We start from the raw sequence: 25386 nt of genomic DNA, 5'->3' as shown, positions 1-25386 counted from the left end.
AGTTAATAGTTGTATTGGTACGTGATAAAAAAACAACAGCAACAAATCATTTTGTTGATAAATAATTTTTTTTTAATACCACTCATCCACCATCCTAAAAAAAATTCCATTGGCATAGAATCTATAAAAGGATACAGGAAGTATTTAGACACACACTGACTTCAAGATGCAGCATGAATAATCATTGTCACCACTGCTGACGATCTAATAAGTGTTCATGTCTAAAAACCTGAGTAATATGAGTAATATAGTTTTTTTCTCCCCAATATTTAAGCATTTTGGAAACATTTGTTTAATAGGACATTTTTTACAACAAACTTACAGATGTCAGGCAGTAAACCAAAATAAGACACCTTCATGATGTTCAAGTGACTTATAAGCATAAAGTGTTTTCTATTGAAGCGTTATGGTGGCATTTGTTTAATAGAATTTATTTTGCAGTTCAGTAATACCTATATGCTAGTCAATAAACCAAAGAGAACCCTGTTGTTTCAACTTGAAATAACTTATTACATTGTGTGTGTGTGTGTGTGTGTTTCTTTCAGATCTTGATATTTTCATTTATGTATTTATTTAACAGCAGGTGCTCACTAATGCTCAATCATCATTTAACTAGGCGCTTATTTATCTCATTAACTTTAACTCTTTGAGGACTTGTGTCTTGAATGGAAAGACTTGGTCTCGCATGATTTGTACAAAATGCTAAGGAACTTTTACTTTCTGCATCCGGCCTCTCCACCTCTGCCTTTAAGACATGTATTGGGTTCATTATGGTACCTTTAAAAGGCACAAAATAGGTCCTTGGGGTACAGTTATATGTTTTGTTTCCCTAGGATCAAAATTGTACAAAACAATGATATAATAATGTTGTATAATACTCATTGAAGGAGTTCTTCATGATAAAACAGTTACGTTATAACTGTAACAAACATGCTATAGTTAACTAGAGCCGAACATTAATTTGAGTGGTTTACAGATATTATAGGATTGATGCAGATATGATGATCAAAATCGATTTCAAAGAGGAAAATTAAACGAATTGTTTAAATAAAAATTGAATTTATAATTGTGCATATAAATAACTGGGAAAAACATATACATCAGATAAAAACAGTGCACAGTTCATTTGCCTATTATGCCATTTCTGTACTTTGGTTTCCTTATAAAAGTCCAGCAATTTGACAATTTGACGATGCCGATGTGCAGCCAATCAGCTACGGCTCGTGGTTTCAAGTATCTACACAGCTTCCCTTTTTGGAGAACGTGAGAACGTGCAGGATTAAACAAATGAATCCAGAGAGTTTAATCTAATACGCTAATTTGTTTAAAGAACCAGCAGTTATCAGGCGTAGAAGATCTGGCATCTCTTAAATCATCTCAGATGTATTAAAGAAGGTACGAAGAACAGACCTTTGGTTTTAAACACTTTATTTAAGCAAATAAAGTAACTTCAAATTTCAAGTTGATTAAACCAAACAAACAGGTTGTTTTTTACAGTGTATCAGAAAGCTACTAAAACTATGCAGCTTTAGATTTGCTAACATAGTGGACTCGTGGAAAAAAACACAACGGTTATCATATATTTTGTTTTATCATTATTTTATTTTTTCACAATGACACCATGATTAATAAGTCAGGGTTCTAAAATGAACTAGCTTTATTCAGTCGACATTTAACAAAATTCTTTTGACGCAAGCAATATTATTGAAGATTCAGAGAGAGAGATTATGCTTGTTTGCTTATAATCAAGAAATACCCATTATCTAATTATGTAGCACATCCATGCTCGAAAAGCCTGTTCTGGAGGTCAGATATGCCGATGTATCGCTCCCTGTGTTCTCGAGTTTGGCTTTCTTCTCTCGTAGGCCAGTATTCAACCCAGGTCTGCTCTCCAAAAACATACTGCTTACTAAAAGAGAAGAGAAGAGTGAAATCAAAACAGCAAAACCCAAGGCATTCTTTCAGCTTTAATAAAAAGAGATGTTTTTCAAAACTGCATGCGTCTATAAAATACATTTAATACACAATTATTTTCTTTTTTTATGGTCTATAATGGCTTCCTGCAAAAAGGTTCTGTTATGCTAACTATATAATACATCTAATAATAAGCTTTTTTTGATTCGGTTCCAATTTTAAATGACTCCCTATAAAATCCTAAGCTAACTTTGAGCTAATTCATTCCTTACACACAAAAAAAAATCTATTTGAATTAACTTCAATTAAATTATGTAATTAAGGACAGTGGTTCCAATTTGTTTTGTATTTACATCAACTGCTCTAAATTTAATTAAGTTGCGTCAACTAAACTGAATGAGGACGAATCTGTGAAATTGTAAAGTCATTCACTTTCACTGCAACTCAAACCAGTTAAGTTCAGTGAACATATTTTGGTTTATTAAAAACTGACCAAATGTCTTCCACTTTAACAACAATCCTTTAACAAAGCATTTTTGTGTGCAAGAAGAAAATCACATTTAACAATTGCTGTGGTCCGTGTTAGTTGGGATCTTGAACCTTGCGTTAATGACATTACATTTTGTGCTGCCTGCTATAATCGAGTTATGATGATGACGATTACCGAACCACTTATTTAGAGTTCGTTGTCTGCGCTATACGTTCTTTATTGACAATAGCAGTCAATAGTAAGCAGTTAAGGTCCATTGTGTGTGTGTGTGTGTGTGTTATTGTAGGTCATTTATTTAGACTATAAATTGTGACCTCACCATAAGGTCTACCCTAATTTCCTTGCACTTTGTGCACTGTGAAAATAAAGAACCTCGACTCTATTCTAGGTTATTAAAAGTGCATTATGACAACAAAGACATGAACAAAAGGATATTTGCCATTTACGGGTACCCACCTTTCACCTATGTCAAAAAATCTGCCCATGATGAGGTACGACTTGTCTTGTACCAATTTCAAATTTTCTCTGCAAGCAGGACGAGCCAGAAATTTTCTCACAGTACCTTCAACGACCACATCAGTGCCTACAAGAGAGAACGGAGTTTGATACGACGAACGTGTTATTGGAGAGGACACATCAAATGCATTTCAACATGCAGGGAATAATAAAGCACCTTCTTTCAGCACGTGTTTCACCTCCATGGCATAGCTGTCGATTTCCTGTGACAGATTCATCCCCACCACTTTGACTTTGTAAACTGTCACAAACAGGGGTTATATTGTTATTGGCTCGTCTGATTACACCCAATCAGTTTCAAAAGTCAAACATTTTTATTGCATTCACACACAGCAGTGCTGGCTGTCTACATGGATCCATTCTACAGAGTGTTAAAATGAACACTGAACGCATAAATCAAGTGATGATTGTCTATTACTGAAGACACCTGATGTTCATCATCACTCCATTACCTCATTAACTTTAACTATAGGTTGGATCCATATATATATACACCCAGCAGTGTTCTTTTAAGGGTTAAAGGAATATTTCACTCAAATAGACACATTATCATCATTTATGCTCTCATGGTGTCCTGTATGACTTTCCTTTGCACAAAAAACATCATTTTTCGATTAAAAAAATCATATTATCTGACTGCTCACTGACTTGCAATGGTTGTGAGAATTAGCAGAGAAAACTGAATGCATTTACCGTAATCCATGCCTGCTTCGCACGACGTATTCCAACGTAGCTCTTCATCAACATCGTTTTTCAACTGGTACGTGCAGTTTTCTGTGTTTAGAGAAGTGCAAGTTTACACACACACACACACACACACACACCAATGAACAAGAATTATAAAACAACTGTTTAAAAATTACAATTAAACTACAAGGAACAATACCTTCTGCACACTGGCACGTTTCTCCTTTACAGAGTCTGAATATCGCACCATCTGTTCTTTCAGGGTGATAGAACTTTGTACAGCGTGCATCTGATACACACACACACACACACACAACTATTGTCAATTATTTAAAAACAATACTGTAATAAAAATGTAATGATATACAATCTCAACAAATATAAAACATGTCTAATGAGAAAAGTCAGCTGATGCAAGCTCTGTACATTTCAATAATGGTCTTCACTTGTCCGTAGTTGCATTTGTCTGCTTATTTAGTTTACCAAGTTTATTTAACCCACTGCACCTTTGGAATTGTGTGAAGTAGGGGAGCTCACCCTTAAAACGTGTGTCTGTCTGTGTGTGTGTGTGTGTGTGTGTGTGTGTGTGTGTGTGTGTGTGTGTGTGTGTGTGTGTGTGTGTGTGTGTGTGTGTGTGTGTGTGTGTGTGTGTGTGTGTGTGTGTGTGTGCGTGTGTGTGTGTGTGTGTGTGCGTGTGCTCCAGTAGCTCACCTGGTGAGTAATATTCATATATCGTGACTGAAGCAGGTTGTAGCAGACCCACATCAAGTTGCTTGTGCATTTGGAAAACAACATTTTCTCTCTCTTTATGAGAAACCTAGTGAGACAAAATGTGTGTGATATTAAATATGTTGCACATTGTAAACGGTCACATTTGCCTCGTTTTTATGTGAACTTTTAAGTCTCCTCCTATCCGGTGTGTCTTTGTAGTCAGTTTGTAGTTTTTTGGCTCCTGCCATTATTCTCTTATTGTGTACAGATGCGTCTTATTAGTTAATTATAGGGTGACCGCATGTCCTCTTTTTCCCAGACATCACAGCATCACAGTGAGGACGTCGATACAGAGGTTTCCAAACACGCTCCTGGAGGTGCTTTTTGTTGGTTTTGCTCTTTATTCTTTGGCTTATTGTGTTAAATTGCACATGGATCCTACTCGTCTGTGTTTGCATACATTACCTTATTTAGGTACAGGATGAGGGATCCTCGCTCTGACAGCACTTTATTATTTTCATATTTCTGAACGTATCTGTCCTTTCCTGAAGACATCTGAGTACAAGGAAATAATAATAATAATATGACACATATCAGAGAACATGGCGTGATCAAAAGTTTCAGGTCTTGTCTGCACATGCAGGCTAGATTCATCTGCTCTATACAGATGTGAATCATCACTGAACCAGTTTATCACCACAGTACCTCTTTAAGATCTTTTTCATCAACGTAAAATCCAGTCGGTATGCTAATGTCCAGAATAGTCATGGTGGCATTAGCTGCATCACTTTTGTAGCTGTGAAGATGGAGATCAAGAATCAAGGTCAAGCTAAAGAAAACACTCTATAACTTTATTATTTTCAGCATCTAAACCTCTGTTTTATTATCAGTTAACCATCAATGAATACGTTTCGACTGGTTTGTAATAAGCAAAGATGCTGAGGTTTAGAGGGAGTTTTATTGTTCTGTTGCCGTCATGTGATTCATTTATCACAGAGCTTGGCCACAAAAACTGTACAATTACAGTGTTTTCAGCATATTTAAATAATGTCACATTCATTTGATATTTTTGGGTTTTGATGGCTGCATTTCCACGGCAGGTTCTGATGACCAGTTCTGATTTCGTGACTGTAGTTCTCCATGTAGTCTAATGGGATGCGAGACAAACTAAATGAAAGTCTCACTTTAAAAAGGCCTCTTATATGACAATCAGCAGACTAAAATTTGACCGGTCCAGCTAATAAAAAAAAAAGGGACAGGGCCTTGTTTTTGATCGACCCGATTTCTCTCACTAATGTGCAGACTCCTGTCCCAAATCAGCGCAGTATGGTCGCACCCTATTCGTACAATGGCGGCCTCAGCGTTATTCAATGGAAGTGAATGAAGGCGCGTCGTCCATCTTTTTCCACAGTCTATGTCCCGCCCCCTCAATTCGATTGACAGCATTAATGTAGACTTTAGAAATTCAAATGCGAAAGGAATTGCGATTCTGTTTGAGTTTTGGCAGGTTGCATGAGCGCCGCAGAGAAAAAGAAAACGTGCCAATTAATATCGCTATTTTTAATATGTCAGGCTCATAGCTCTTAAGGCATGAAAAATACGGTTGCAAATGAAAAGTAGCGGTCACTGTGCAAGATTTGGATTGTCACAACTTACGTGTCCACATATAAAAAATGCAATTTGCAGTTCTATTTGAAAATACTCCTGAAAATCACTCATCATAACAATGTCTTGACAACGACAACAAAAATAAATAAATTAAACTTATTAGGATACTGGGTCACATACATGAAATCCAAAGCGAATCTGTAAGTTGCAATGGCTCCTGTTTTTGCTAAAGGGAAACAAAATATATAATATGTCATTAAGGAGTTGGGTCTAAATAGGGGTTTTCACACTTAAAGTAGTTAACCCTGGGTCATTCTAAACATAAGTCTAGGTTATATTGCTTCACGTTCACCCTGCTAGTTTACCCAGGATTAACAGCTAACATATTTTCACATTTTACATTCCTAAACCCTGAGTTGACATTTCAATTTGCATGTCCGTAGTGTTAGTGTAATTTATTATCTGTACACTGTAAACAAAATTACAGTACATTTTGAAAAATTGTTCAAATTCCTGTGAGCGGGAGATTTTTATTTATATATATATATATATATATATATATATATATATATATGTATATATGTATATACTGTGCAAAGGTGTGAAAAAATGCTATTAGAAATACAAATAATGATTGTTTATTTTTATCAATTCACAAAATGCAAAGTGACAAAAGAAAAATTTCAATCAAATCAATGTTTGGTGTTACTACCTTTGGCCTTCAAACCATCAGCAATTCTTCTAGGTACACTTGCACAAAGTCAGGGATTTCTGTTGGATGATCGGGGGAACGAGGCCAAACGACTCAAGTATGCAGGAAAACGTAGGAGCTGGGGTGCAGAAAATTTGCAGCATTGCTCTGGACTGATGAGTCAAAATGAAATATTTAGCTGTAGCAGAAGGCAGTTTGTTCGCCGAAGGGCTGGAGAGCGTTACAATACTGAGTGTCTGCAGGCAACAGTGAAGCATGGTGGAGGTTCCTTGAATGTTTGGGGCTGCGTTTCTGCAAATGGAGTTGCAGATACTTATCCATCATGCAATACCATCAGGGAGGCGTGTGATTGGCCCCAGATTTATTCTGCAGCAGGACAATGACCCCAAACATACAGCCAAAGCCATTAAGAACTATGTTCAGCCTAAAGTAGTAGTAGTAGTACTGGAAGTGATGGCATGGCCCCCACAGAGTCTTGATCTGAACATCATCGAGTGTGTCTGGGATTACATGAAGAAACAGAAGGATGTGAGAAAGCCTACATCCACAGAAGATCTGGGGATCTTAGTTCTCCAAGATGTTTGGAACAACCTACCAGTGTAAGTGTACCTAGAAGAATTGCTAGTGTGGTCAAACCAAATATTGCTTTTATTTCGATTTCTCTTTTGTTCATTCATGGCATTTTGTTCATTTAGAAAAATCCATTTTTGAAAGCATTCTTTGTTTACAGCATTTTTTTCACATCTACCTAAAACTTTTGCACAGCACTGTGTATAGATATATAGATTTCACGAGTTTGCACTTACATATAATTAATCATAGTAAAAGCAAGCATGCTTGGCGTGCTGTCAGGGAGAGAACTCAGAACTCGGTGGACCCCCAAGGCCAGGGTTTTTTCCTCCCACCCGATCCCTGAACAATGAACACCCCAAAACAACGGTAAAACTGTAAATAACTTAATCTTACTTTCTGAGTCTTCCTCCATTGTAACAGTCAGATCAAAGGCTGTGCAGTCTGACTTTTTCTCAATAGGTCTGGCGTAGTACAGCGTCAGAACCTGAACACAGCAGCACGTCTCAGATCAGATGTTCATGCTTTAATCTTACTGTTGACTGTATAAAAGCTCGTGAACACTCACTGAGAGAGTGGCTGTTCCTGTTCCTCGAGCGGTTACAGTCAAGTCCGTACCTATGTCCACCTGTTGAGTGAACGCAGACGTACTAGTGTCATCAGAATAAACAAATACAGAACGATTTCATTAATTTAACTCTATTGATGTAGGCGATTAAAATGAAACGACAGAAGTCCCATACTAAAATGAACAAACAGTAGGAATCATTTGAAATAATTTAATTCCTCACCTTGTCTGATCGCGTAATATGTTTATTATCATTTTTGAAATTCCATTTAACAGGTTTTTGTCTTCCTGCCATGGACAGCTCCACGTCCAGATTGAAGTTTTGTTGGTTCTTCACCTGCTTACGATACTCTGCCACGGCCTGGAACACCATGATGGTCGCCTAGAAAAGACAGAAAAGCATTCAAACACAGGACTCCAGACTGCAGCGTAACCGCACCGGTGAATGAAACACAGCTTTCTGAAGCTGAAGAAACCAAACCAATCGCTTTGTAAAATGAATCACTGCCATCAAAGTGCTAGAAACACACCTTGATGGTGTAAATGCGATGAAATCTTCCATAAAAACACCTTTTACGAAGCATTAGCAAATGTTTTATTGAAAGTGTAGACTAAGAAATGCTGGATCTCAGCTTTGAACAACTACTATCACAGTATATGATACAGCACCTGTGTGGTGCCATATTCTCCATAGTGAGACTGTTGTCTGCCCAGCCAGTGCACTGCCTCTCCTGCTTTATCAAACTCTTTGGCTTTCACAAGCGCCAGCACAGCATACGCCGTCGCCTCTAGTGAGTGATAATGTCCTCCAGGGACAGTCCAGGACAGACCGTCTGTTTCAAAAACAACACAGGAACAGAAAAAGATGTGTAAATGAATCAACATCTACATATTCTGATCCCGACCATTGAGCTTGATACAGTTTATAATTTCGACTCATTTTTGATGTTGACGTGACTGACCTTTTTCTTTGGTGGGGTGTTTCAATAAGAATTCTTTACTGAGTTTGTTCTCATTGGCCATGGCATAGGGCGTCATCGCAACAGCGTAAGGATTGGTCAGTCGCGAAGTTCACCTTCCAAGAAAGAAACAGCCTTTCTGATACTTTCAGGCAGACTCTGTTAAAGTTTGGGTACAATGTTAATTCCAATCAATATAAAAAATATTACATTTACTTAGAAACATTTTTTTGAACTTCGGTAAAACTAAAAAGCAAACTAAACTAAAGCAAACACTGATTCAGTTAAGTCAGTAGTTCTTCTGTTTTCTTCAGTGATGCTGATTGTTAACAGTAAGTGTTCATCACTAATGCTCAGTCATCACTTAATTAGTCATTTCATTAACTTTAACTCTTTGAGGACTTGACTGTAGACTTGCTTGTGTCTTCAAAAGAGTAAGTGTGTTCGACTAGAAGCAGTGCTGCAGCCACTGATCGGTGTACGACATAAAAGTACTGCAAGAGTGATTATATCAAGCATCAGATGTCAAACGCTCTCATGGTACTTTGATGTCATACACCAATCGGTGGCTTCGATTCAAACGCACCTAATAACTTGGTTCTTCCTCTGGTGAAATCACCTGTTCATGGCTCAAACTAAAATATGGCAAGGACCTTCACTCTTTGTCCGCTGGATTTCCACCTCTGCTGATTGTTATAACTCTAAAAAATCAGGTGTCTTTAATAATTGTCAATCATCACTTAATTAATCACCTAATCTCATATCTTTAACTCTGCTCTTCTCAGTGTTGAGACTCTTCGGCATTAATTTTAACAGTCTTGTGTGAAGCCAAAAAACTACTGGGCCCCAACAACATTAGATCCGTGGTTTATTGGCAAAACTCTAGCTCAAATGTCAAGCAGAACGTTGAAGAAGTTGACTTACAACAACTGCATCAGTGCAGATCTCTCTGCTGTCTTGCATGGCAATCAAGACAAAAGCTGTCAGAGAGGATTCGGCATCATTGCCCTCCACGCCACCCTGGAACAAAGACAAATTACAAAAACGTGTGTTTTTATCATCAGCATGACTTATGATCTTGATTATGGGTTACATATGACATATTTGTAATTCCAGGGCTTCCCGTTTGCCCCGTACACTGCACGACAAACGACGCACAACAAAGCTGAAAAAGAGTTACACGAGTCAGAGATCGGCTCTTACTACACGCCACCGACCTAGTTCAAAAGTATATAAATGGGCCAGGAAGATATTCAGTAATTAAACCATAATTTAAACCATTAAGTTTCTATAATATATGATAATATTTATTATTCGTGTTATTCGATATTTAGTGTTCCTCTCAGTGAAACATTGTTTATTATGAAAGTATCAAATCTGATACCCTCCAAATAATTCAAAGGTATGATTAAAACCGGCAGTTCCCCTTGACTTAAATCATCTGTCCCATGACGTTACTTACAAATTGTGAAAAAAACATTACCATTTTACACATTGACTGTCACTGGTCACTGCGATTTATCCTCCAAAGATGAATTTAAATACAGTTTGTCATAGTAGCATTCAGCTTACCACCATCCCTCTTGAAAATACAGGAGCATGTTCTATAAAGGAGCCGTCTGGCTGTTGTTTGTGGAGAACCAGCCACTTGAGAGCGCTGCAGATCACATGATCTTCTAAAGAAATGAGATCCCTGGCCATGGAGAAGACTTTAGCTACATATGCTGTCAACCTTTTAACAGACAGAGATAAAAAAAAAGTGAATTAATAACAATTAATACTTTGCTACATTTAATCACAATAATATTGAAAAATGCCATTTACCATGTGCTGCCTGGCATTTCTTTATAGACAGCGAAAGATCCATTTTCGTTGCGGTAGTTTAGTTGCCTTTGATAACCTTAATAAAGAAATATTATTAACTTTACTAACCATTTATGTATTTCAGATTTTATAGAAAAATGTCATTTCAATGTCTATTTCAGAGTCCAGGTATTAGAGATCATCTGGGTTCTGTCACTTTTTAGTTCTGTTCTTTGCTGACCTATGTCGATATAGTTGACGGCTTCATTACGGCGCTCCACACCAACAGCATCCCACTGATTTGTGTGGTCCAGATAATGAGTGGCAATGAGAGGAAGAGTCATGAGGTACATGTTTTGCTCTCCACAACCATAGGGTTGGAAAATAAATTCACCCATGAAATCTCCATTGATGGACTTCTCCACTGTCTGAGAGATCTCTTCACCTAGAGGATTAAAAGAGTATTGTGTGACTAGTATTTTTCCAAGGACTCATTCGTAATGATACACATCGAGAACACTCACCAAGACGGCTTTATAATTTAGTATGTATTTACATGTGAATAATGTTGTAAATAGACCGTTCCAATTTGATTATTCAACCAATTTTAAACTTTCAAGTGCAAGCCACAAGCTGTAAGAACATAATTCAGAGCTTGCATGCTACGTTCTGTGCACACACACAGAAAAATACGCTTTATAGTTGAGTTTAAATGCTTTGAAATTGTTTAAAACACGTGCAGTTGTAGGTTTAATATAGAACAAAGATTGGTATCGTGCGCTGGAGTGACAATATGTTGACAATATGTTTAGACTTTCGCTGTTTAGAGTCCGCCATCTTAAGTATGTTGTCTACCACAGTGCTTTATCGTTACTAACAACTCAAACAAGGTGTTATGTTAAAGAAACAAAGCGCCATGATTTATTAAGGTTACGAAACCAAAGACTTGTAAAATGTTAAAGAGACAAAGTGTAAAGGTTCAAATTCAATTGAACATTGTTTATTTTGATGTTATTGAACAAAATGAGCATTCCCATGCTCAAGTGAATGTGTTTCAAGTTCGCGTTTCGTTGTTAACATCAGGGAGCGTTACAGAGCATTACGCTATACTGTGTTCAGGATACAGTAATACAACAGTTCACGCGAATACAAGCAGAGAATCTAAAACAAATTCCTTGTATATGCTAACATACTTGGCAATGAAGCGCTTTCTGATTCTGATCGTCAAACAAAACATGTATACAATTTTAAAGAAACAAAGATGTTTTTTTCTTACCAGTTATTGAAATGTATGTTTTAGCAGATGTGCCTGGAACCTGATCATCTGGTATTCTGGCTCTAAGAAGTAAAGGTTTTTCATCTGTTCCAGTTGACATGCGAAAATGGAGGAAGTCATGTGCCGATCACATTTTGTACAGTTTTGAAAGATGCTAATGATATTCGCAGGCAATGTATGTATAATGTGTGTAATGCTGTAACCAATCATGTGGTTCAAGGTAAATCTCACCATCCTTAATGGGTTTGAGATCCATATTTTGTCTATGTAATGGAGTCAGTACGCCCTCAGACTGAAAGAGAAAGAGCGTTAACTACCCATGGTGCTCTAGTTCATCTATAGAGAATGACATTTTTAGTGATCGTTACTTTAACGTATAAACAAATCAAATGAAACACATTTTAAAAGTTAGATGTTTTATTCTCATCAGACGTACCACCACTTTCAGCGTCTTTCTCACGCCATCTTCAAACTCAAGTATTGAAGCTTTCACCTCAATATCATGATCTCCCAGCATCATGGGAATAATCACATATGAAACAGCTACGCTGGAGCCTTTCTTAATTGTCGGTACTATCATTCTGTATTTTCCTTTCTTCCAGGCAGAGCTGCAAACATCTTTGGTCTCCATGAACTCCACACGCACCTGGTTTAAATATATTCACCTTGATTTAAATATAAAATCACGATGATTGAGGATATTTACGTTTTAGCACTGGACAGGGTGTACTTCTCATCAGTTTTAGTCACAGTCAGAATCCATATGTTGTCATTAACAAATCTTTTTGGTTTGAAGCGGAAATGGATACTATGATGGTTTTAATGTTGAATAAAATTCCTGAATGAACTTTTCATATCAAATCAGACCTACCTTTTTCAGATCCTTTGGGGTGTAGTTGTGAATAATGGCCTTGATTTCCAGTTGTTCACCGCGCACGGCTGAGTAAGGAATCTTGAGGTCAATGAAAAAAGCCTTAAAAACGACCATCTCCTCAGGTTCTGCCACACAGATGCCTTTGAGACACAGACAACAATAGAAGTTCTTAAAGTAGCAGCTCCTGGATGATGATGATGATGACGACGACGACGATGACGATGACTTCATAAAATATCATAAATTGTGGGTTTGCAAATTCAACTTACCATGGGATGGTGACAAACTGACAGCCAAGACCTGCCAGGTCGTGATAGAGTCTTTCAGGTAGATCGTTTTTTCTATAACAGTATCGTTACTGTAAACAACAAAAAAAAAAACATTTTGAGTAATCATTTAACACAAACTCAGTTAAGATATGATGTTTACCTATAAACAAATTTCGGGAGGAGCACAGGGGGGTGGGGGGGCACTCAGGGACCGGGTCGGACACCGAGTCCTGTCCGCTTTTCACGGATAAGAGGAAAAAACTCTGGACTCTGTAGTCCACCGAGTTCCGAGCCCTCTCCCTGACAGCACGCCAAACACGCTTACTTTTACCGTTACTATGATTAATTATATGTAAGTGAGAACTCGTGAAATAATATAAATAGATTATTAAGTATTTTCAATTTGACAAATTAATTTGATCAAACTTAAGGTGAGCATATTTTTTTTTTTACGTTGTTGTTTAAGTGTTCAAATCACCTAATGCGTCATATGTGTCTTAGTTCAACCAATTAAATAATTGGTATATTTTTGTTGTTCTTTTATTTCAATTATACATTATTTAATTTCAAATGTTTCAGTCACGTTTCGGTTAACAGGCTTTTTCACTCCTGTTTAAATTAATTTCTACTGCATACAATAACTGATCTGAAGTCAGCTATTGAAACTTAACTCATGTTTAAAAGCCTCTTGCTCACCATTCTTTACATGGATTAATCTCCTCCCAAAGCCAACTCTCAGGAAATTGCGTACGTGACACGATATCTTCAGAGTCTGTATAATATATTTCATCATCATCGCCTGTTGTAAAATAGAAAAAAAACTAAATCAGTGAGAAAACAAATCTTTCATAGCCAAAAAAACTGGCCCATAATGGACAGAATGGACATAAAAGCAGCTCCCATGCTGCTTTTCTACTGTTCATTATAATTTTATATATATATATATATTTACTGCGAGCCAGAACCAGCTCCTCCTCTTCCGTCTCGGTGATCATGCTTTTTTTTATCTCATTGCAGCAGTGCATGAAGGCCTCGACGCACTGTTCCCCATCGACAATGTAACTGGCTCTTCGCTCACAGGTGTAGCCGAGTTTATTACTTTTCATTCCATCAATGCAGCAATGCTTTAGATCACCAGAGTATTGACTGGCTGAGAAGACAATGAGGGAAGTAGAAGAGCATGGTGAGAATTTCTAAAGCTCTAAACCCCCAAAAAATTACCTAAAAAGAGATACTGGATTTTAACGCAGCTAAAAAAAATACATTCATAAATGATTTGATTGGTATGAGTAAAATTGAGTCCAGCTTCTCACCAATTGTACTAGTGATCTGCGGGAGACTCTCAGCTCTTCGTTTTCTCTTTGGAGGGACGCTGCAATGAAGCTCTAGAGGACAATTCATTCAATTTTTTACTCTTAATTGTGAACACACTGGTTTATAGTACAAACAGGAAAAAGGGCGATATATCACCAATCCACCCTAACAATAACACTTATATATTATATAGAATTATATATAATTTATCAGCTGAAGATAGAAAAAACCTTTTCTGGTATCGGTGCCCCCTGCAGTGCTGGACTCAAACATCAGACCTGCATCAGTGAAAACCCCCATACTGTCCTTTCCTCCTCCTGCTGTACAGCCGGTGTCATACTGCTCTATGACGTCCCAGATCTAAAAGAACATCAGTTGCATGCATTTAATGCCAGAAAATCTCATAAATTGAAGATTTTTACTATGAATAATCTTCACCTTTGTCTGGGTGAGTCTGTTCTTGTTAAGGACATGCACAGCCTTGTCAACCACCACCAGACCAACTTTAGCTCCAGGATCTCCAGTGATCTGCAGCTCAACCTCGTCTCCTGTGTCATAGGTATTCCTTTTATCCTTCACCTCAACCTTGAGCTGTTATTAAAATAAGAGGAAGTGAGTCATACCTAGTTTGGCATGTCATCTATTTCTCGTGATGTTTGACCCACCGTTCCCATGCACGTGTCCTTCACATCCACCCAGACTGAATCAGACACCACTTCAGACGAGCCCACATGATAATACGCCACAAAGCGGAAGGACGGTATCATGTCTTTGGTTACAGTCACAGGCACAGCCACTAGAGATTGTCCTGTTCTCGTAAACTTGTCTGCTTTTACAATCTGACCTTTATTCAAGATCTGAAAAGGAAACAGATGAGTTAAAAGCATGCATATGGTTCCAAACACAAGCTGTTGTAGTGTAGCTTAACAAGAAATAATCATAATCTTTACCATGTATGTGAAGTCTTGATCTCTGAATCCTGGACTTTGTCCAGTGTTCAGAAAGACTTTCAGTTGATCACCGATCTGAAGCTCAGAAGCATCAATGCCGATGTGCAGATAGTTGTCGGAGTCATCTTTGGGCTCATAGGCATAAGCCGTCATGTTCTTTACTGCCTGCTGTTCATCGCTTAAACCTCTAGCTTTGGTCTTTGCCTGCAAAATAAACATTGTTTTCTGATGAGCTAAGTATAAAATGCTGCATTGCTCATTAAACATCTGGCAACTGATTTATTTCATTCTAGAAACCGGATAAACATTAGTGGAGTTGAAATCGTAAGTCTTACGGTGATCTGCAATGAAGAAAAATCTTTCTGAGTGTTGATGGTAACCTTCGCAATGCCATTAGATTTTGTTTGACTGTGCCCTCCAGGACTGATCTCCACCTCCACCTTATCAGCTGGTGTTTGGTCAGGATTTGTCACATACACCTTTTATTAAACCCAGACCAAAAATAAATACATGAATTGAATGAATTAAATAGTATTACAATACTGTCTCGTTCTAGTGAGCCAAGTATCTGTATTTTGTCTCATCCTATGAGCTAAGTGTACACCCCTAGTGTCTATGTGCATGATAAAGCTAATAACTTTTCAAGTGTATGACAAAGCTTTTACTCTTCATGTCATATATTCATTAGAAAAATCACTCTAAATAAGGAAAGCGATAACTTTGTCATAGTATTCTTGACAAAGTTAGTGCACACTTTGCATGCGCTGCGCTCTACTTGTTTACCTTTTATTAGTTTGTTTATTAGAATTCAAAAGATATTGAATTGTAATATTGAAAACCAAAACAAAATTGTGCTTGAAAAGTCCTTGAAAGTCCTGATGCATCATGCATCACTGCTTTCCAGGACCTTGAAGTGCCACATGTTTTTAAAAATCTATGAAGTATAATGAGTAACTTTGGCTACCGAAACGTCGAAGGGCATCCCAGGTTTGAAGAAGTGTGGTGTTTTTTTGAAGTGGATGGTGTACGGGGACGTCACAATCTGAATGCCTCTCCTTTCTGCTTCCACCATTTCACTTCCTGAAACACAAACGATGATCTTCTCACATACGATCACACACATGCGTGTAAACATGTGCATACAGATGTACGGTATCTTACCACTTTCTGTTAAAAGAGTGACAGAAACATAGATCGACCGTCCAACCAGCTGGTTAATGCTTGGAAAGGTCTTTTTAATCATCTCATCGGTCAGTTCTGCAGCGCCTTCTCCATTCTCAATCTATTCATATCCAAGAAAAACAGAAATATCAGTCTACAATATGTAGTGAAAAGCTATTGTGTTTAAATTTTCCTCTATATAGGTGAGAAGAAATGAGATTAAAGACATCGCTCACCTCAACTCTTTGCAGAGAAGTAGGAATACTTGTTTTCTTCTCACCGTCCATCACACCAAACACCACGAACGCATTTCCTTCCACCTTCTGTCCAAACAGATACCTATAAAAACATTCAAATTCTGCTGTAAAAACTGAATGGTGATGATGGCTGTCACTGACACAGGTCCACTTCGTCATATAGAAAAAAGCCGCATGGACATTTTAAGGAAACGGAAAGGAGCTTTTCCACCATTTTGCTTTAATCTGACCATATTACAGTTATGTTAAATGGATGCAGTCAAATCAGTGTTTTCACATACTAAATGTAATGAATATTGAATATTTTTGTTATATTGACTACTTACTTGGCTTCAATGTCGACTGTCAGACTCTCATCACGCACATAGAAGAATGACTTACTGGGTTTTAATCGCACTTCAAATGTTGGAAGTACTAAAACCAAACCAGACGCACAAATAAATAAACATTTACATTCTTTGACTTATCATGTTCTTATGCAACAACAGTTTGTAAACTCAGCTCTCACCATATTCTTTGACCTCAAAATCTGCACTAAATTTCTTCTGAGGAACATTTGAGAACCGTGTGACCACCTTCCAGATCCCGGAGCTGAAACATAGCCAGATACACACTTTAGCTCAATTAAAATTTGTCATTTAACCTTGTAGTGCCTACTCGAGTGATGACGGTGACTGTGAAAATCATAGCCACTTATTGCAGGCTGTGTGCAGTTTATAAAACTTATATTGGTAGTTACATAACCCCTTGACCTCGCTTATTATGAAAAAGCAAGAAAATTTCAATTTGAGTATTCTGTAACGAATTTCGCTCTCCTAATAATAGCTATATTATATATACAGCCCTTCCGTGTTTCTTCAGTTAAGTTCAAAATCTAGTTTAGTTCCTTGTCTGGACACTCCTTATTATTGATCATTACCCGTGTGCTTCAGATTAACCCTATTCTTGCTCCTCGTTTGGATTCATTGCTCATGTTATCGGTTTACGTCTCTTGTCAAGCCCTCTAGATATTGGTCGCCAAACGAAGAGCCACGCTTGCATTAGGAACACTCATATCTCATACCCGTTTGCTTTTATTCTTACTCTGTCTGTGTTATGACCATGTTTTATAATAAGAGCTCGGATATGGATTCGCAGACAGGACCCTGCCAATGAAGCATTGAAAGTGCAAAGGTAGAAAATTACCCGTTGTTATTTTTTTTTGTATGTGTAAAGTCACACTAAGGTTATAGTTGCACAACAGGAAACCTGATATTATAATAGTAATAATAATAATAATGCAGTTCATGACCACGAGCAGGGTGTTTCTTATAAATTACTAGATACTTAATTGAAATCTTAATTGAAATCATACAGGTAATTAAAAATTCACTCAAACTGAGCTTTCTCCATTCTGACGGTGTTTTACACACCTGGCCATTTCAGGAATAGCGTATTTTCCAGACTTGATTCCTTTGACTGGAAATATCTTCTCTGATGTAACTGTGATGTTTTGGGGATTCTTCAGAAACACAGAAATCAGCTTTAATACTGAGAAAGCTCAGGTTGTTAGATGTTAATTACAGCAGAAAAGCCATAAATTAGTGTGTGTGTAACATAGGTATGTAAATGTGGTTTGACAATCTCTGTCCCTATCATTTCATTCAAAAGGCTTAAAACACACACACAAAGTATGTACCATGATTTCCACGGTGATTCCAGACTCACTGTGTGGTTTCATGTCGGGTGTCAGAGAGAAAATCCTGTACTGAACTGCAAAAGAGGTCAAACTGAAATTTATATTTCAGTTATAATGTAACAGTTAAAGTTCCCACTGTCCAATAATGCAAAATATATTTCACATTCATTTATCAATTAGTCGTACCTATGCTAGAAGGTGTGTAGATGGGCTTGTCTGTTTGTACAAATATATATCCGGACTGGAATGAGAGCATGACCACTTTCTCCATCTTCACCTTCTGAGTGTCGGATGAAAACTGAGCTTGTAGATACACATACTGCTTCTCCAGGGGATCATCAGAGAATAAGTTCTGATCTTCAGGGATCTTACAAGTGAGGAACAATGGAAGCAATCAAAGTCAAGAAAATAGAAAGTATATGCAAGTGATACAAAAAGTGTCAGTTAGTTTTTTTGGGCTTGTTTTTAAGTATTGATTAAGAAGAAGATGAAGATAGAATAGAAAAATATCTGAGCAAGAGTAACCCTTTTACAGGCAAACACACAAGCATTGGTTCATAAGACACTAGAGTAAGATCTTGTAATACAACAAAAAGACAGATGCTGTCATACGTGTTGTGTTTTCTGTTGTCTTCCTTTGGCCTTATTTGGTGATTCCTGTCCTAGTTGAGATTATTAGTTAATTAGTCCCCACTTGTGTTTGTCCAGCAGTTTTCAATTCTCCCAATTAAGTCTCTGTGCTTAAATACCCTGTCTGTTGAGTTCTCCACCGTTTGTACATACCCCTTTGTCGAGCGAGTTACTACAACCAAAGCCTTCTACATGTACAGAATAACAAAAGAATATAGCTGTCATACAAACAAATGTTGGGGAGTGCATTTATCAGTAAACGTGAAATTACAGGGAAGCAATTTCTAGAAATATGTAGTGTATACTCTACAGTGGTCTGCTTGCCATGTTCAGAATCAGAAAGCGTAAGCCCAACTAATCTTGGACAGCCTTTGGCACTTTAATATCTCAGAGTTCCATTCCATTTTAAATATAGTTCTTACAAAACCGAAAGGTATTTAAAAGAAATGCACCCTTTCGATCACATTCAGCTTGTCTTACGACAGAATCTTCTGGCTGAACCGCCAAGATTTAACGTGTCGCCTTTCTACAGGCAAATAACCAAGCTTGTAAGAGATTCTAGTAAGATCATGTAACACAACAAAGAAACATATTTTTGACAGATTTCAATGTAACTAGAAATGATGTAGTAGAAATTTTTGTACAGTATATAGCCAGCATACAAACAAATGCTTGTGTGTGTGTGGGTTCACCAGTGCATGTGTATCAGTCTTTCAAAGTGGTAAAGCAACAAAATCTAATTCTCAATCATACAAGAAGTCCAGGAAATTCAAATGGGTGGCTCTTTGTCAAATATTCACGTTCTCACAGTAGTAACAACGGAAAACCCTTGTTGAGAAAAAGACCCGACCAAGAATGCAAAGAACTTGATAAATAAAACACATGAACCATTGATGCTGTTCCACCGCAATCTTCTAACTATGTATATAACTCTTCTATCAATCAGCAATAAGACATGCTCTCTCTCTCTGTTTGTGTAGTGTGATCTGCATATAGTCTGAAAACCTAACTGACCAGGTTCAATAAAGAAGGGACAACATGCAATACTCTATTTTGACCGGCTTAAAGAAAGAGCCATTTTGACTTTCCTATTTAAAATGCATTTCTTCGGTTTCGGAACTGGGTTGCAGTTTTGCTATTTGTTAATTGTATAATAACATAAAAGAAAACCAATAAATATGATACAACAACAAAAAAGAAAATAAGAAAAAGAAATAAGCTACTTTAATATTATTATTAAATAGAATAGGATCAAATAGAGAGTGCAGGAGTTATAGGATCGAATGAAGATGGAAGAAATGTTGTTTTAGCCAATTTTTGCGGCCACATTTTGGATTAATTGTAAAGGTTTGATAGAACTGGCTGGAAGACCTGCAAAAAGAGCATTGCAATAGTCCAGCCTGGGCAGAAGAACAGCTTGAACAAGGAGTTGTGAGTCATGCTCCAAAATTACTCGAGGTGAAAATATGCAGTGTCACCTTTATATCTGTAAGGATCTGGAAATTGCTGTCTGCAGTCAGTGTCACCGATTTGGACAGTATCTCCACATTTTGTGCAGGGAAGTCCTTTACAAAGATCCTCACGTTCAGGTCTCCTCCAGAGTAATTCAGAGCCTCCAGAAACACGTTCTCTGAGGAACCCACCCTCAGCAAGTTAGGAGCTGACAGAACGTACCTGAGGAGATCAAATCAGAGCGTTTGAGAACAGATCCGTTAGTGACTCCGTGAACAAACAGTGTTTGATACTCACAGCGGGTCACATAGTGTGAGGATCGGTGAGGAGAGAAGAACAACAGTCAGAAACAGCAGCTTGACGTCCATCCTGACCGTCTGTGTGTCTCTTCCTGTGAACGCTCTCGGTTTTATACCCCCCCTCCACCAACCTCCGAGTCCAAACTGATCTCTCTCTCAGTTGCTCTTTTTGCATTTACTGTTGGAATCACTAACACCCTTTTTTTAATAGTTAGATGCTTAGAAGCTTTATTTCACCGATGTAGAATTGAACAACAGCAAGTGTTATTTAAACCAAAATTTTTTTTTTTTTTTCATTGGTGGGTGAATATTCCAGACTCAATAACTTGAGGATTCCCAGAATCAAACTCTCAAGTTATTCTTATGCATTGTTTAATGTAGAAATAAAGCTGTAGTTGCTAAGTGCAGTTTTGTGCATCAAACAGGAGATTCAAAAGGACACGAAGAGTTCACTGCAGATCAATACAGATTTCTCGTAAATGACCTGCAAAACCCAGTTGTGTAAATTTAACCTTTGGTAAATTGGCAGCTGTTCTGTCGATCTTTTAGGCTGGGTACACACTGAAATATATTAAATATCTTATAAGATCTTCAAACTGTGAGAGACCACAAACAAACAAAAAAATCCTAGATTTAGTCGTGTCGTGTTGTGTCTTCGTTTTCCCCGAAGCATCAGGATTTCTAATCGTAAATATTCAGCATGTTGAATACGATTGCGATGTGCGATCGCGATACCACAGACGTTCTTCCAAGCAGATTCAATTACTCTTAACGCACATCACACTATTTCCTATCCGATAAGATAATCTTAAGAAACACCAAGATAACTGAGACGTTGCCTAGGATTGTTGGAAGGAGAAAAATCTGCCCCAAAATCAGCCCAAATATCTTGTGGTGGGTACCCAGCCTTTTATTAGTGAACAGCATAATATATACAGTAGCAATGAAAATATAAGGTTTACATATATTAAAGGTCGAGTTCGACCTCATTAAGGGGGTCACTTTATTTTGAGCAGACAGTATTACACTAGATGTGACAATAAGACATATTATATCACATTAGAATATGATACATAATGTGCATATACATACAAGGAATACATTGTTGAAATATATTTAATTTAATTTACAGATAAACAAGGTGGAAAAACAAGGCAACAGGTAACGTAGACTATATATGCTATATATGAGTTTCGACATGCGCGCACACACACACACACACACACACATCAGTTTAAGCATTGCGCAGTTGGTACTTTATCGAAGTAAAATACAGTGAAGCAAACTTCATTTTACTTATTTGTAACTTGTATAGCTGCTCAGAAACCGACTAGTGAGATAATGTTTTAAATAGTTTTTGATCTTTGGTACAGTTGAGTGTATTGTTTCAGTTTAATCAGTCATTTCCCTCGAATCACTGCATCATGATAACATTTATGGCCAGATACACATTTTCCAAAAATACAATGAACAATTCTCAGTCCAAAAGCATATTAAACTCAACACAACAACGTGATAATCATCACAAGCTGGTTTGGGTACATCCAATATAACTTTCTTTATTTCATTTATATGTTTAGGTTTTGCATAATCAGTCCTGTAAAACTGCAACATGCAGTATTTTTTCAATGAATGAATTTTAACACTGATAAATGTCCTGCTTAGACCTACACAGAAATGAAAAAACAATGAAGACAATCAACAAAATTTAAACCAAGGTTGCTCACTCATCATAAGTTATAAACAGGAAGCATAAGCTAATCTGCTACTTTTGATTTGATTCTCATTACACAAATGTTTGCTGTGGAACAACAAGCTAGTTCTTTTTTTTAGAACTTTAGCACAAAAGGCTCAAGAGCCCAACAAAACCAAAAATTGTCACTTAATTAGGTCATTAACTTTGACTCTTTAAGGACCTGGGATTTGACTCAGGACTTGTTTGTGTCTTAAAAGGAACGACTTGGTTCCTCCTCTGAAAACAGCTGCTGAGTTCATGGCTGGGTCAAAAATATGGCAAGACTTTTTGTCCCCTGGATTTCCACCTCTGGACGGTTCTGGTCCGACAATGTGATGCGATCTGGGCAATGTAATTAAACAAAACGGGACACAACAGGATTTTGAACAGTTCATGGCAGTCCAGTTTAGGTTTCCAAAAATGTTTGTGTAAATTTGACCTTTGGCAAACTGGCAGCCTCTGTTGATTTTTTTTTAAGGGTTGAAAGATAAATGTCACAGATGTTTCAGCAAAATACGTGCTTGTGCTGAATTTGAACTTCAAACTGCAATGTTAAGGTGTGGGTGTTTGGTTTTAAAGCAACACCCATATCCTTTGGGTCCTAGGATGCGTTAAGTAGGTTTGTTTGACAGGACTCTTATCAGTAACGTCAGAAGCAGGACAACAACTACATGCTGTTTTCCTCCAGCAACCATCTCTTACCTGAACAAGGAACTTCTGAACATTCTGATAACACACAAGACTGCAAATTGAATCGTCATCGATGTGGGAAAGAATGAAATTCGGAAAGAGCAGTCAGAACTCCTTAAGAAGTTACAAAGAACCTGTAGCATGAAATGAGACAACTACAGTCTTTTCTGGGCTCATGGCCTCCACCCAAACAAACAGCAAGGTGTGCCAATCCTCTCAACCTGAATATACATGCACACCTGGACAAAGTTTGAGTGACTACAGGCAGCTTTCAAGTCATATTGAAGAATGAAGCCTCCTGAAGCTTTCCGGCTCTTCAGCCAAATGGTTCAAAAAGGGTTCATTTCTAGAGGCTTATTGACCAAAGAGTGTAAAACAAGCAGATATATTACAGGCAGAGAAGTAAAGTCCAGGGAACAGAAATATGTTTATTCCAGCCATGAACTCAGCAGCTGATTTCACCAGAGGAACCAAGTCATTCCTTTCAAGACACAAACAAGTCTTGAGTCGAATCCCAAGTCCTCAAAGAGTTAAAGTTAATTAGATTATTAAGATACTAATTAAATGATGTTTGTGCATTAGTGATGAACACCTGTTGTTATTGAGAATTACAGAGGATCGGATGTTGATGTTTTACTGGTTAAAATTATGTCACCATCATGGAGATCAATTTTTGCATTAGTTGAGCTCTTGGCCCTTTTAGTAGCCCAGAGTGTCTTGCTTTTAAGCAATTGCTTCACAACAAACAACTTACTAAATTAAAAGCTTGAGAAACCAGATAGGCTTACACACTTTGCTTTTGAATGAACATCATGAAGGTTTTTCTCTTTGGTTTATTAACTGACATTCAACTATTGCAGAAACAATAAGTTACATTACCCATGCCTTTAGACATGAACATGATCCTTGACAGTGGTGACAATAATAATTTATTTATTTGTTTATTTTTTTTACTGTCACCATATTTGAGATTGGTATGTTGCTTCTTGATGTCTGTGTGTATAAATAGTACTTGAGTTCAAATATTTATGTGCATTGCATAGAATTAAAATTCATTCACTATAACTTTTGGAGCTACACTCACCGCATATTGTAATTTCACGTTAGTTGGTTATTGAAAACCTGAATATACAAATAAAAATATAAAAACAAAGATTTGGACATTGGTCAACACTTGATGATTAACTCATCATATGAAAACAAAAGTTCACTGTCCAGCCCTAATCTCTCTGCTTCTCAACAGGACATGCAGTGTTACACGGGGGTCAAGGGTCAAGAGCCCAACTAAAGCAAACACTGATCTCCATGACGGTGGTATCATTTTAACTAATAAAACATAAAGAACTGATGTTCTGTAATTCTCAATAACAGCAGCTCTTCCTCACTAATGCACAATCCTCATTAATCATTAACTCTTTGAGGACTTGGGATTTAGACCTGTTTGTGCAAGAATAGTCCAGTGGACGAAGTTCCTCAAAAATGGACAACTCGCCAGCCACAAGTCTCTGTCAGGAAAAGAATATCAAAGCTTCGTCCAGTGCAGAAGTAAAAAATGAAAGGTACATTACACATAGACCCAAGATGAGATGAGATTGTGATACCAGGTACTGATCCAAATTAACATTATTTCAAGATTTGAACATTCCACTCTCTTCTGGCGAATTTGTAACCGTGGCAACACGGAGGTAGATAAACAGCCTAAACTGGATGAACCGGAAAATGGAAAGCGTATCTATAATCCCAAGAACATCGCGCCCGGTTATGCCCCTCCAAAGCCGTTGAATCCAGTGAAGACTGGGTTGAGGATTGTAAGGTGGAAGCAATCGCCCATCTAATTCTCACCCAAACACGACAACCTCACTTCCTGCCGCCTTTCCATAGAGGAGGAACCCAGCAAGGTAACCAATGAACGCACTTCGACGAGCACTGCCATCCAGGAGATGTTTAAATGCATTTCGGAGCAGTTCACCTCCATGAGCCGCCGCAAGATCTTCCTGTTCTAAACACCAGAGAGAGTATAGATGACATGGAGTTCACAGAAGCTGAGAGCAACATGAACGGCCTGGTGTCTGAGTACCAGCAGTACCCAGTACGGCCCCGCAGAAGAAGGAGAATTTGAGAAGAAGGATGACTTTGAGGACAGTATTTTTTTTTTTTTATAAATTGTTCAATTTCTGTATTTTATTAGTAGGGGTGAAGTAGAATACACCTGTTCTTGGGCTTGTCAAAACGTTTGAAATGGCTGGTCAAATTACAAAAGGCG

General features: G+C 37.6%; 1 pseudogene; it reads right to left on the bottom strand.

The window, feature by feature from the left end:
• Positions 1-1411: 1411 nt before the first annotated feature.
• Positions 1412-20852, bottom strand: LOC122343854 (annotated as a pseudogene).
• Positions 20853-25386: the final 4534 nt, after the last annotated feature.

This window comes from Puntigrus tetrazona, chromosome 1 (assembly GCF_018831695.1).
Source record: "Puntigrus tetrazona isolate hp1 chromosome 1, ASM1883169v1, whole genome shotgun sequence".
Lineage (NCBI taxonomy): Eukaryota > Metazoa > Chordata > Actinopteri > Cypriniformes > Cyprinidae > Puntigrus > Puntigrus tetrazona.
This window is presented reverse-complemented; position numbering and strand designations above follow the sequence as displayed.